This window comes from Elaeis guineensis, chromosome 1 (genome assembly GCF_000442705.2).
Source record: "Elaeis guineensis isolate ETL-2024a chromosome 1, EG11, whole genome shotgun sequence".
Lineage (NCBI taxonomy): Eukaryota > Viridiplantae > Streptophyta > Magnoliopsida > Arecales > Arecaceae > Elaeis > Elaeis guineensis.
This window is the reverse complement of record NC_025993.2, coordinates 151,897,235-151,911,781: the sequence shown is the minus strand read 5'-3', so window position 1 is coordinate 151,911,781 and position 14,547 is coordinate 151,897,235.

Genomic DNA, 14,547 nt, shown 5'->3' with positions numbered 1-14,547 from the left:
ACGATGAGCCTTGTAGATATTATAGTTGAATTAGAACTCATTCAGCAGTCCAGCTTTGACGATTCTCCAAAAGGTATCGACATATATTTGGGTGCCCGACCGTGAATCGAGGGGAGCAAGTCCGATTCTCCAACAGTTGTCCCCCGCTTCCAAGTCCAAGGTAGCATGACATGTGGCTTGACACATTGGAAGAAGGGAGTCTCCACGTGTCATTTCGAGCCTCGATTTTGCGATCTTTTTGGCTGTAAACATTAATGATCTCCTCGAAAACTAAAAGGTCTCCAGTTGTTTTGTCATTTCGATGATCATGTGATCATCATTGGGATGTCGATTCGAGGAGATGGTTATTTAATGTTGTAGTTGACTAGACGATGGAATGATCTGATTTGATTTGATTTCAGCCAGTCGAGAGCTGCCATATGTCCAATGGTTGTTAGCTCCTGTCAATTCACGCGGATTGTGCCCACATGTCTCAATCAAGCAGTAGGTGCATCAAAAGGTCCGAACGACGATCGATTTAGATATAGCCACATGTCAGGATTTGGGACAATCTCGATTCGAATGAGCTTATCTCGATCGTCGATGGGTCTTATATATAAAGTCCCTTTCTTTCCTCATTTGGACCTTCTGCTGCAATTCTGAGAGCCCGACCAATCTTTGTGGGTGTCAAAAGTATCGTTGAGTTCCAGTGGAAGTCGAAAGTTCCAGAGCTATCTTCTTCTTCCCCATGTCTTCATGGTCCCTCAGGCTTTCTTAGCTTTCAGGTTAGGTCGTCCTCCTTCTTTTCACTTTTCTGCTTCTTTTTAAATTTTCCTTCCACCATTATCAATGGCAAGTTAGCAGTAAGAAAGGCAAGGATAAGGCTAGAGTAGATGAGGATAGATTCGTAGATAGAGCCCCTAGTTCTTCTCGGGGTAGTGGACTGGTTGGTTCTGTTGGCGGTTCTCTTTCGGACCCAACAATAGAGATTTCTTCTCTGATCGAGTCTACAGTCGTTTACCTCCAGAAATAGTATCATATTCTGGAGCAGTTTCTACTGTTTGCACCTGGTCTGGATGGTCAGATTACTTCCTCTCCTCCAGATCAAGTTACTTTCTATATTGAGAACCTTCGAACTGGCCATCGATTTTCGATTCTGGAGTTCATTCGGAATATTTTGGACTATTACCGACTCTATCCAGCCTAGCTTGCTCCAAATTCTATTCGGCTCCTCATTACTTTTGCCTTATTGTGTCATATGATTCCAACCAATCCCAAACCATCCCTCTTTCATGCTTTCTTTATTCTTCGCTCTCATCCGAAGGCTGAGGGTTAGTGGTTCTTCAGCCTGAGGAAGGATCTATCCTTCATTATCGGCCTTTCATTTTCCATCCATGATTGGAAGACTCAATTCTTCTTTATTTTTTCTTCTTTGGCTTGGAGTTTTTCTTCCACCTGATAAAATCCGAGAGGGAACTTGAATAATTTCAGTCGAGTTGATGCTGTCGATCGGGAAGGCTGAAGGATATGGAAGTCTCTTCGTAACGGGAGCTGTCGAAGGAGCTGATTCTTTATGATGCCGGACTTAGTTCGGCGCTTGCTGTAGGTATAGCATAGTCGATCTTTTATTTTCATTTTTATCTGACTTCAAATTTTTAACTAAGCTATTATCTTTGGCTTGTAGCTATGCGACCTTCGGTACGATCTTCAATAGATGAGGTCCGAAGATTCACCACCAAGAAGAGGTCCGCTACTAGTGCGGGCCCTTCTCGGGCCTTGAAGAAGACTCGACCTAACATATCGTCGACAGTGGTTTCTGAGGGCCGCATCGAATCACCGTCGGTCGTAGCTCCTATGGCCCATATTGAAGCAGTCATTGTGCTGTCGGCTCCAGTGGCTCTACCGACAATTGAAGTTCACTTGCCGGCTAGACAGCTAAGAACGAAGATGCCATCATGGTTGCTGATCCAGAGCCGACCAGTAGGGGGCCGATGGTATCTCGGGCACCACCCACACCTGAATCAGAGCCAGTCAACATAGATCTGACCGTATCTTAGGTGCCACCCATGCTCGAATGGATGGCGGTTCCCGCAGGTCAGTTGTCTGCATAGGAATACAGGAAGGCACCAAAAGTTTCAGCGATGACTGGGCTCCAATGAACTTCACAGAGCTCTTCGACATTTGGATTTCCATTGGTGAGTTTGATTTGGCAAATCCAAAGTCGGCTAAGCGGCTTATGGAAGCTGCACTTCTTCCGACTGATAGGGATAACAGAAAGAGTTAGACCGTGTCCGACATGTTCTCATTATATTATCTGACGATCCTCAATGTAAGTTGGTACTCCATCCTCCATCTTTCTTATACTTGCTTTTTTTTTAAAACTCTTCTCTTCTTCTTTTCAGCTAGTGCATGATATGTCAGCACTAGAGAGAGGGTACGGAGTGATCATGGACCTTCGTCGATCATGGGCCAATAAGGTTGCGGCTGCGAATATCGACAAAGTTGTTGTTGTCAAACATCTTCAAGTGGCAACAGAACGGGAGGAGAAATATCGGGAGGAGATCTCCCGTATGCAAACTGAGTTGGAGTCCACTGGAGTCGAGTTAGTCGGCTCAGTAGTCGGCCACATCCTAATAGGAGCGAACTAAGAGGAAGAAGCACGTGATCAGTCGGCTCTAGAGAAAATGTGATGGTTGCAACAAGAATTGGAGGAAGAACGGGAGAGGCATCAGGCCACCAAAGCTCGATTGGCACTGACCGATGCAAAGTCGGCCTCCACCAAGGAGGAGGTGAAGTCGGCTTAAGAGGCTCTCAATCGGACACAGGAGCAGGTCGTTGAGGATTACAAGAAGTCTGAAGACTTTAAGAATGAAATTCTCGAGGACAGCAATGCGGCCTACTGGGTCAGATATGAAGATGGCTGTTAGAAATCTTTATCCAGATGTAGATCTGAGCAGCATCACTGTCCCGATGGTAGAAGTAGAGCCAACCGATGAAATGGCTGTTTTGATTGAGAAAGTTGTACCCGCATCGATCGAAGTAGAGGCAGCCATTGTCGAAGGCCAGGAGATCGGAGTTACGACGGTGATCGGTGCAGCAGCTAAGGAAACTGAGCGGCAGCAGTCGGCATAGATGTCTTAGGTTTTTATTTTTGTTATCGAATTGGAGTCTGATTTTTTTTTTTTGTAACTGGATCTTAGTCTGATTTTGTAATTTTTGATAAATGAATGAAAGTAACTTTTTCTAAGTATTGAACTTCTTGAATGTGTCGTTTGTCGCAGATACTCATTACCAATGTAGACTAATATTAATTGACCACCGACTATCAATTGATATGCCGACTAACAATCAATATTTGGAGTCGTATGATTGCCGACTAACAATTTGTAGTTGGAGTTGTAGGATTTGCCTATTAGTGGGGTATTAGTCAACTAAACTTTAGGTATGAATTTTTTTAAGTATTTGATATATGGGGGCTAGTCGAATATCTTTCGACCGATCGAAATCAAGTTGGTATATTTTTCGCTCGATCGTAGTCGAGTCGGATTATTATTCCACTCAATTATAGTTAAGTCAGCATATATAGTTGTCCACTCGATGTCGATATATAGAGTCGATCGATCAAAGTCAGCATGTACAGTTGTCCGATCGAAATTGGGTCGGTATGTATATTAGCCGATTAGTTGTCGGTCAGATATCATATATCCAATCGAGAGTTTGTTGAAAACTGATCATATCATTTCAAATATATTGTACATGTGGACAACTTCATTAATAGTACATTCGAATGTTGTCTGCATTCTACGTCCGGAGGATAGTCATTTCATCGAAGGTCTTTAGTCAGTCTGCACCTAGACGGAGTGTTTCGGTCATCTTATAAGATCCTTCCTAGTTTGGAGATATTTTTTCTTAATTCAAGAGTTTTGAAACTTCTACTTTTCTCAAGACCAAGTCTCCAGGATGAAAGACCATCGGTTTGACCCTCGCATTGTAATATCAGGCCACTCTTTGTTGGTATGCGATCATTCTTATCTGAGCTTGCTATCGAAACTCCAAGAGTAAGTCCAAGTTAGCTCTTTGATAGTCGAAGTTGCTTGATTCTGCATATTGTTTGATCCTCATTGACGATAATCTGATCTCCAATGGGATTACTATTTCTGTTCCATATGCAAGGTTGAACAGTGACTCTCCTGTTGGGATGTGAGGAGTCATGTGTAAGCCCATAAGATAGGATATAGCTCTTCTACCCATAAGTCTTTGGCTTCGTTCAGTCGAGTCATGAGACCATGTAGGATTGTTCGATTTGTAACCTCCACTTCACTGTTAGATTGTGGATGGCCGATAAAGATGAGTTTATGCGTAATATGAAGTTTCACAAAAAAATTTCTGAATTTTTGATTATCAAATTATCAGCCATTGTCAGTGATGATGGTATGTGGCAATCAGAATTTATATATAATAGACTTTTGAATGAAATCTTTCATCTTACATTCAGTGATTTATGTCAAGGATTCAGCTTCCATCCATTTGGTGAAGTAATCCATGGCAATTACCCAAAACTTTCTCTGACTAATCGCTAGAGGGAAGGGGCCAAGAATGTCGATTCCCCATTATGCGAATGGCTATGGTGCAATGATTGGTGCCAACTGGCTAGCTGGTTGATGCTGTATGTTGGCATACTTCTGACATACCTCGCATCTCCAAACAAACTCAGCTACATCTTTCTTCATGATGGGCCAGTAATATCTCTGTCGCAGAACTTTATAAGCCAATGATTTACCCCCTAAGTGATTCTACAAATCCCTTCATGGACTTTTTGAAGAGCATGGTCGGCTTCGGTAGGTTTCAAACATTTAAGTAGGAAAAGAGAGAACAACCTTTTGTACAACTGTCCATTCATCAAGACATACTGCGAAGCCATCCATCTTAGTCATTTGACCTCTAAAAAATCTCTAGGATGAGTACCATCGGTTAAGTATTGAATAATCGGGTCTATCCAGCTTGGTTTATCATTTATTTGTAGCACTTCATCGATCTTATCGATACTAGATTGTTCGAGATATTCGATTAACATTCGATCGAGTAGATTGGAAGAAGTAATTGCTAGTCGAGAAAGTATGTCGGCACATGTATTTTCACTTCTTGAGATGTGAGAGATCTCAAAATATTTGAAGGTTTGGACAAGAGCTCTCACTTTTTGAAGGTATTTTATCATGGTCGGGTCTCGAGCTTCAAATTCACCTTTGACCTATCTAATGATTTGTCACGCCCCCGACCCGAGATTTTGAATCGAGGGTCATGGCAACCGCCGCATACTCATAGAAAACTCTTCCCATAAGCATGCAAGGCATCTTATCATACTATCCTAAAACAACAGCGGAATAATTAGTCAACAATTTAAATCTAAAATATAACGACCTAAATTTTTTTCTTTAATATCTCAATAAATTCAACAACGATTCAAAGGCTTTGCATCAAATTCAATAAGCCTTTCAACCTAAAATAAAAGTATGAAGATTCTGCTTCTGATCACTCTTCCATTCATATCTTGTATCATCTTAATTCCTTAACATCTGTAAAAATAGTAAAATAGAAGGTAATGAGCTAGACAGCCCAGTAAGCAATGATCACTTCTCAACAGATTTCATCAGGCATTTAAGTAAATAATCATTTATAGAAAATAAGTATATAGAGTTCATCAATTCGAAATCAATTTTCAATTATGCAATATAATTCATGCCAAATTCATTTCTTTTTCGAAAATTCAAATTTCTTTCGAGATTTCAATTTCTTTCGTTCTTAAATTCTTTTCGTCAACCATGAGCTATGACCATATTTTTTCTGTGACAGGATCATAATACCGCATATCTGCTTGCGGTAAGCTGCGAATCATCTGGCAACCATATCCTTTAGAACCGCTGGTCTCGCTGACGGTTTGTCGTTGGTCTCTCTGGCGACATGTCGCTGGTCTCGCTGGTCTCGCTGGCGACATAAACCCTCAGGACAATCAATTGCCAACGTATATGCCCCCATTGGCAGGATCCTTTACATAGTCAGGTTGTCAATTCATAATGTTTCTTATATCATAATTCTTCATAAATCATATTTCATATTCTAATTTTGATAATAAAACATATAATCATGTAGTATCGAAATCAATCAATATAATGCATCATGAAATCAATATGTTCAATCATGCTTCATCATAACATTTTAAATAAGATATTTTCATAACAAAATACCATTCATCCAATTCATGCATCGTTTCACAAATCAGGTCAGAAAATTATATTATAATTTGCCGATAAATCTAGAAAAAGTGAAACATTACTTACCTCAAACGTATTCCAATAAATCCACATAATTCTATAAATTTTCTTCTAAAAATTCTGTTGGTAGATCATATCGCAATATCCCATGATCAAACATCCACAATCCTATACAGAATCAATTTCAATAATTAGAAAGAATACGAATACCATATTTCAACGGTTTAGACTGGGTCCGATCATCTAATTTCATCTAATCAAAATCTAATTAGAATCTAAACGATCCAAAGTTTGACTATCAGATCAAATCGGATAAGAAGTGATAGGACCGATGTTTCTTTATCGATTTCATAAAATCAAGTGGAGAGAGAAAATCAGAGGAGAGAGAATTCATGAGGTACAATTCGAATTGATCAGGTGACACAATCCAGCATTACGATTGATCCAATATCTCGAGTGATGAAATCAAATGATCAAATCAAGTCATGACTAGATCGGGATCATGGATGATCAAATCTAAAGATTCATGGTCTGATCAAGGTGGGTGCCAGTACGCTGTCTAACAATCATGGATCAGGGTTCTTCATTAGAATCAGATCAGACTTTTAAAAGAAATTTCTTCATTCACTAATCTTTTTAGAGAGAGAATCAATCAAGAGAGAGAATATTTTAGAGAGAGAAAATTCTAGAGAGAGAAAACTCATCTTGAATTCTTCAGATAATATGATTCAACAAATTCGATCAATCAGATCAAATCATGCTGAAATTATCATGTGGACAATTCAATAAGATCATGAGAAATAAAATCTAAAAATACTTGATCTGATCAAAGTGGATGTCGGTGTACCGTCCGACGATCACGGATCAAAAATCCATCACGAGGATCATTTAAATTCATCATCATTCTTCTCAAAATTTTAGAAATCTTAGGAGAGAGAAATAATCTAGAGAGAAGATTCTAGAGAGAGAAAGTAGAGAGAGAAAGTCTAATTCTAGAGAGAGAAAATACTAGTTCAGATTGAAGAGAGAGAGGGAAGAGAGAGAAACTCTCTTTCTCATATTTTATTATTTATATCATTATTTATTAATTAATTTAATGAATTTTCTTTTCTTTTCTTTTCTCTCTTTTTTTTTTCTTTTTCTTCACGGAAGAGAGAGGAAAAAATCCTATTTATTATTATTATATTATTATTATATTTTTTTTTCTTTTTCTTTTTCTTTTTCTTTTTCTTTTTCTTTTTCTTTTCTTTTCCTTCTTTTCTTTTTCTTCTTTTTCTTTTCTTTTTCTTTTTCTTTTCTTTTCCTTCTTCTTCTTTTCTTTTTCTTTTTCTTTTCCTTCTTCTTCTTCTTTTCTTCTTCTCCCATGGGTTTTTTTTTTTTTTGGACTGAAACAGGGGACCTTGAGGTCCCCTCGTTGGGTGGCCAGCCGACGGCGTAGCCGGCGTGGGGCGGCCGTCGACAAGAGGAGAGACGATCCGCGGCTAGAGGAGGCCAAACCGGTGGTCGACGGTGACCACCGACGATGGAAAAATGGCAAAAAGGAAGATTCTTCCGCAACAAAATCCGGCAACTTCGGTTGCCGACGAGCGTGCACATCGGCACGGGAAGGAAGGGGGAGGAGAGAGAAAGGGGAGGAAGCTTACCTCCGACGCCAGCGAGGCTTTTCCAACGAGAAATTGGATGGCACAAGGACGGGTCTCCGTAAGGAATTTCTGACGATTGCCGTCGTTTTGCCCCGGGATTCTTTGGTAGGAAGAAGGGAGAAGGGTCTCCCCTTTAAATAGAACCAAAGGAGAAAAGTTTGACTCCTCTTCGGTGAGGTTTCCGACTCCGATTAGGAGCCGGTCGGGAGAAGAAGACTCCCTGCGGGAGTCTTCATCATTTTTTTTTTGGTTTGTTTGGGCTGGCTGGGCTATCACATGATTAGTTGTGAGTCGGTGAAAATCTTCAAGTTGTCTATGCCAAGCTCTTTAGTAAACTTCAAGATGGCTAGCAATGCTTCATATTCGGCTTGATTATTAGATGCTTTGAAGTTGAATCGAAAGACATATTCAATTATAGTCCCTTCAGAGTTGATGAGGATGAGGCTGGCTCCACTTCTTTGGGCATTGAATGCTCCATCAACATGTAGCACCCATATCGATTTAAGTTCGACTTCTGGAGTCTCAACTTGCTCTGACTTGTCATCAGATTTGTGCTCAAATCTGTCGTTGGATATAGTACACTCGATGATAAAGTTGGCCAAGACTTGAGTCTTCATTGATGATCGTGGATAATACTGTATATCGAATTCACTGAGTTTGATTGCCCACTTTATCATCCGATCAGATGAATCTGATCGATGTAAGATTGCCTTCAAAAACTGATCTGTCAAGACGACCATCGAGTGAGCTTAAAAGTATGGTTAAAGATACTGAGTCGATATGATCAGAGCATAGATCATTTTCTTCATCTTTGAATATCTGGTCTCGACATTGTGAAGTATCTTACTGGTATAGTATATTGGTTATTGAATTTGGTTTTTATCTTTCTGGATAAAAACTATGCTGACCACTTCCAAAGAAGTTGCCCAGTAGAGATACAACACTTCCCCCTCTTTTAGTTTTGTAAGTAGTGGGGAGACATCAAGTATTTTTTTAGATCTTCGAAGGACTGTCAGTTTTCATCCGACCATGAAAAGTCCTTCATTTGCTGTAGGATTTTGAAGAAGGACAGACACCTTTCTATCGATTTTGAAATGAATCGGCTAAGTGCGGCAATCTTTCTATTTAGTTGCTCTATCTCCTTTTTGAAATTAAGATGCTTCATATCGATAATAGCCTTTATCTTTTCCAGGTTAGCCTCAATTCTCTATTGTGATCCGAGAAATATAAGAAATTTTTTAGTAATCACCCCGAATGCATACTTGGTCGGATTCAACTTCATCCGATGTTATCGAAGTATGTCGAAGGCTTCTTCTAAGTCCCGGATATGGTCATGAGTTTCGATATTTTTCACCAGCATGTCGTCGATATAAACCTTTATGTTACATCCGATTTGTGCCTTGAACACCTCGTTGACCCACCATTGGTAATTCACTTCGGTATTCTTCAAGCCGAATGGCATCACCTTATAGCAGTAATACTTTTGTCGATTGTAAAAGCTGTGTTCTTCTCATCTTCGGATGTCATTTAGATCTAATTGTATCCCGAAAAGACATCCATGAAACTCAGGAGTCTGTGCTCTGATGTTGCATCAACTAATTGATCGATCTTCGATAAATAAAAGCTATCCTTCGGACATGCTTCATTCAAATTGGTGTAGTTGATGTAGATTCTTTATTTTTTATTGGCTTTCCTTACCATTACGACGTTGGCTAGACAATCTGGGTAATTGGCTTCTCCGATGAAACCTGCTACAAGATGTTTGTCCACTTCTTCGTCGATGATCTTTTGGCTCTCCGATGCAAAAGGTCTTTTTTTCTGTCTCACCAGTTTAACTTTTGGATCGATATTTCATCGGTAAGTTATTATTTCTGAAAAAATCTCAGGCATATCGGCTGTTGACCAAGCAAAGACATCGACATTGGCTCTTAATAGTTCTAACAGCTGCTTTTGCTCCGACTCAAGTAATTGTGATCCGATTTGAATAATTTTAGTCAGGTCATCTTCCCTCAATGGAATTGAAACCAATTGTTTGACTGGTTCGTCCCTTTCTTCATTATCCCTCTAGTCCAATTTATTAACTGACAAAGGGTCTTTAGGCTTGTTGTCTTCGGCAGAAACTATGAAGCAGCGTTGGATCAATAGTTGATCCCCTCGCATCTCCCTGACTCCACTCTTTGTTGGGAATCAGACGAGAAGATAATAAGTCGAAACTACTGCTCTCAACGCACTAAATCCCGATTATCCGAGTATGGCATTGTAAGCCGAAGGAACTCGGATAACCGTGAATGTTAAGAGGATGGTGCTTTGTCATGGTTCAGTTCTTGCAGTCAGAGGGAGAGTAACTTCACCCTCCATATTGACTGCATCTCCAGTGAAACCGACCAAAGGTGCAGAGACTCTCCTGAGTCGGTCAGTCGACAGTTGTATTTGAAAGAAAGCAGAGTAGAATAATACATCTGTAGAGTTTTCATTATCTATAAGAAGTTTTTTTACATTATAATTTGCTATAATTATCAAGATGATGATAGCATCATCATGAGGAGTTTGTATTTTTCGAATATCATTATCCAAAAAAAAAATTATATTATTATGACTTTTTTTTGGAGTTTGTCCCCCAGTCTTTTGATCGTCCGAAAATCATGTTGATGACTCCTGTCGTTGATCAATTGTTGTTTGCTCCCTCAGGTTGATGCAGAGGTTGTTGATCAGTAGGAGATTGAATTGGATGATCGCATCGAAACTTTTCGAGGTAGTCTTGTCGAATCAGGGCTTCTATTTTATCCCTGAGTTAAATACACTGTTTGGTGTTATGATCATGATTATGATAGAACCGATAGTGCTTCTTCTTATTGTGACTCCTCGGTGGTGCTTTCATTGGTGGGGGGGTGATGAAGATACTCTTCTCCCTCAATCTCTATCAGAATCTGTGCATGAGAGATAGAAAGAGGAGTGTAGGAGTCATACTTGGAACCAAAATTATTTAGTCTCAGACTCTGTCGGTGGGGTGAAGCTCCTTTGTTGTTTGATGTCTGATTTGGCTCAATCGGAGCTCCACTCTTTTGTTTTCTCTTCTGACTTTTTCCTTCTGATTGACGCTGGTCAATAGCACCTTCACCCATGCGAATATATTTGTATGCATTTTCAGAAATTTAGCATATATCCGAGGGAGGGTCTTATCCAGGGAATATTAAATCTAGATCCTCTCAAACCTTCTTCATGGTCGAGATGGCTATATCTTCATTGAGGTCTCGGACCTCAAGTATGGCAGTGTTGAAACGCACCACCGAGCTTCTCAGAGTCTTTCTTTCAATCTGCTTGATGGAGAAGAAACTGTCGGACGTTCGTGGCATCCTCGAACAGTTTTTCGAATTGTAATCGGAAAGCCAAGGTATAAGAGGGCATCAGTTGCCCTCTGAATCATCATGAGAGCTTTATAGCTTTCCAAGTGGTTGACGAGGTTGGTGGAGCTGTCATAAGGCTCTATCTGTGGCATCTTGAACTTAGTCGAGATCGGCTCATTCAAGATACGCCGAGAGAAAGGTGGAGACTTATGGATGCCTAGGTCGTTGGATGAATCTCGACCATCCAACTGAAGTTGGTTGAGTCGGCGATCGATTTTCTTGAATTTGCGCTCATGATCATTGAGTCGCTGCTACTGAGAGAATGCTGGAGTAGAATCTACCGCTTGAAGAATTTGAGGAAGGAGAAGAAGGTGAACGTGGCCTCTTCTCCTTCTTAAAACTATGACGGCGAGAAGGAGAAAGAGACCGTCGCTGTCAGCGGGTGGCATGATGGGAGTGCTAGAAAGGTGATGGCTCGATATGATGGGAATATCAAGCCCGTCATCATTCTGATGATGGAGAGAGAGATTGTCGCGAGGCACGACGACTGTGCCTGGATGACACTGTATGCGCCGCCGACTCCTCCGCCACCAGTTGCTGCTGCTGTTTGTTGTGTTTGTTACTGCTGAAGGCTATGCACTTCCTCCATCAGTATTTTCATTTGCTACATCAAAGTAGCGAGCTGTTGTGCATCTGTGGTGATGACTGGACACGAGGAACTGGGCTCTACTGGTAGAGGTGTAGGTGGGAGATCTTTCCAACGGAGAGAGTGCCTGGCGGAGCTGGTAGAATTGTTTTAAGCCCTCATTTTCGTTATAACTGAATTAGTTGTCGCCCCCTTTCCTGGCGCATCAATCTATTGCGGCCAATTTGCGATTACGCCTGACTCCAGTAAAGAGCAACCTGCAAAAGAAGTCCACTGACCGAAATTGTGTCCGGCAGAGACCCTTCGATGCCTAAGTCAGTGGAGAGTGGTGAACAGCAAATATTTTAGAATAGAATCTGACAGAATCTAGTCCAGAAGTGTCTTACCCTCACTGTTCCTTACCTCTCCTTTATATAGGCAATGTGGGTATAACTGTCTGTAACGATTTCGTACGTGGGGTTCCGCATATCCCGACTTTATATGATTATGGAGTGGAGAGTTAATGCCCACTAATAATCATGGTAAGTAGCCGTTACGCGCTCTTTGCGCTGGCGGTTTTTGATATACTGACTGTGTGTCGATGATGTGGGTGTACCGACTGTGTGTCGGTGTTTGTGATATACCGACTAACCATTGATTGATGACTCTGATATACCGATTGGTTATCGGTTATGAAGTCGATCGAGTTGTTATACTTGACTTGGATCAGCCAGAAAAGTCGATTGAGAATTACCGACTATCTATCAGTATACCGACTGATAGTCAAATGTTCGTATCCTTGGTGCAAATAGAAGGTCAGATGATGAGCCTTGTAGATATCGTAGTTGAACTAGAACTCGTTCAGCGATCCAACTTTGATGATTCTTCACAGGGTACCGACATATATTCGGATGGTCGATCGTGAATCAGGAAGAGCAGACCTGATTGTCTCAACAGATACTCTGTGTGATAATAACTTCATTAGATCTATGGTTCAATTTACACATCTTAGATGCTCAAATATTAAAAGCAAAAATCAAACAAAACGGTGACATGCATGCATAATAACTCCACGGATGATAAATTTCTGCAACATTATCATGAAAAAAAGCTACAGAATCATGTACTGGAAAAATTTAATTAAATCATGTACTACAAAACTGATATCAAGAAAGATCAAGTGATGAAATAAACACTTTCATTAAGAAAATCCAAATTTCCTCGGGTACAACGGTTGGATGAGAGGTAACTAGAGGGTGGTGGGAAATAGAGGTTGATGAGCAAGTGAGGAAGAAGAAAGAAGAGAGAGGGGGCCATGGTGGGACGCAAAGGAAAGTGTGTTCCATGTCGACACAAAGGAACTGGGTTGGAGGGTTTAATGTGTGTGTATATGAGAAAGAGAGAGAGAAGGAGAGAGAGAGAGAGAGAGAGAGGCATGATGGGTTAGATAATCAATAGAACTTGGATTCTTGTTGACAAAGATATCCGTTGATGTATCATATACAGTGAAAAAGATTTCTCGACATGCTTTAATACTTAGTAGGTCATACCTAATGTTAACATTCTAAAGTGGAATGCTGGCTTACTTTTCATCCATCAAAGAGACAAGTGAGAAAACGTTCTTTCACACTAATAATGTTGTTTATTAAGAAGGAAACAAGGTAGGCAATTTATTAACATGAGAAAGCATTGATTCCTGTGGTCCATTGATGCACAGTCCAAACTCCAAACGTGGAGAAGGTCCAGGTTGGGGTCGGGCTAATGTTGGCGATGAAACGCATGGTGGGACTAATTGGAGGGTAAGGATTACTTTTGCGAAATAAAAGTCTCTAAAAAGTTATTCTTTTTCAAAAAGGCAATGTTGTGGTATCCACTTTAACATACTAAGATTAGAGTGATATAATTTACAAAATTTGTGAACTCGTAACATTGGCTTGCTGTATTTCTTCAATACATAGATAAAGTTCTAAATGACTTCACAACATTATATACAGCATAAGCACTAGAAAACAAAAGTGTATCCATCAATTAAATCAGTTGCAATCTTAGCTATAATGGTACCAACTTATTAGTAATGATAATATAATGTAAACATATTACATTGATAATAGCCAATTGGGATCTAGCTTAACTTATAATAATCTAGGATCTCACCTAAAAAAAAAGATTAGTAAGAAATGGTTATTTGGGTTCTTGAATCCTATATAAGTATCTAAGATCCATCTAATATATAGTTGATATAGGACCAAATACATATCCATATGGATTCTAATTTTTTTCTCTCATTTAAGTTATGACATCCTCACTGAGCTAAGAGTACATATTTATTCAAACTCGATTATAAATCATGATTAGTCTATAGTCAACCCAAATAGATATGTGCTGCAATATCTCCTAGTCGATATAAAGTTATAGACCATGAGCAAGAACTACTTTGATACCATTTGTAATAATTTAGGATTTCTCTTCAAAAAAAAATCTAGTCAAAAAAATGTTATTGTGCCTTGATTTTAAACTAGTATTTAGGATCTATTCAACATATAGCCGGTGTGGGATTAGATACATGCATACACATTCTCACAGGCACCCTCATTTTATCGAAGAACATCTCTGATTTTTGTTCGATGTTTTCGATTTGAATCTTGTAATACGTATTCTGTATTTTGCATTTTTTGATTGTTTAGAAG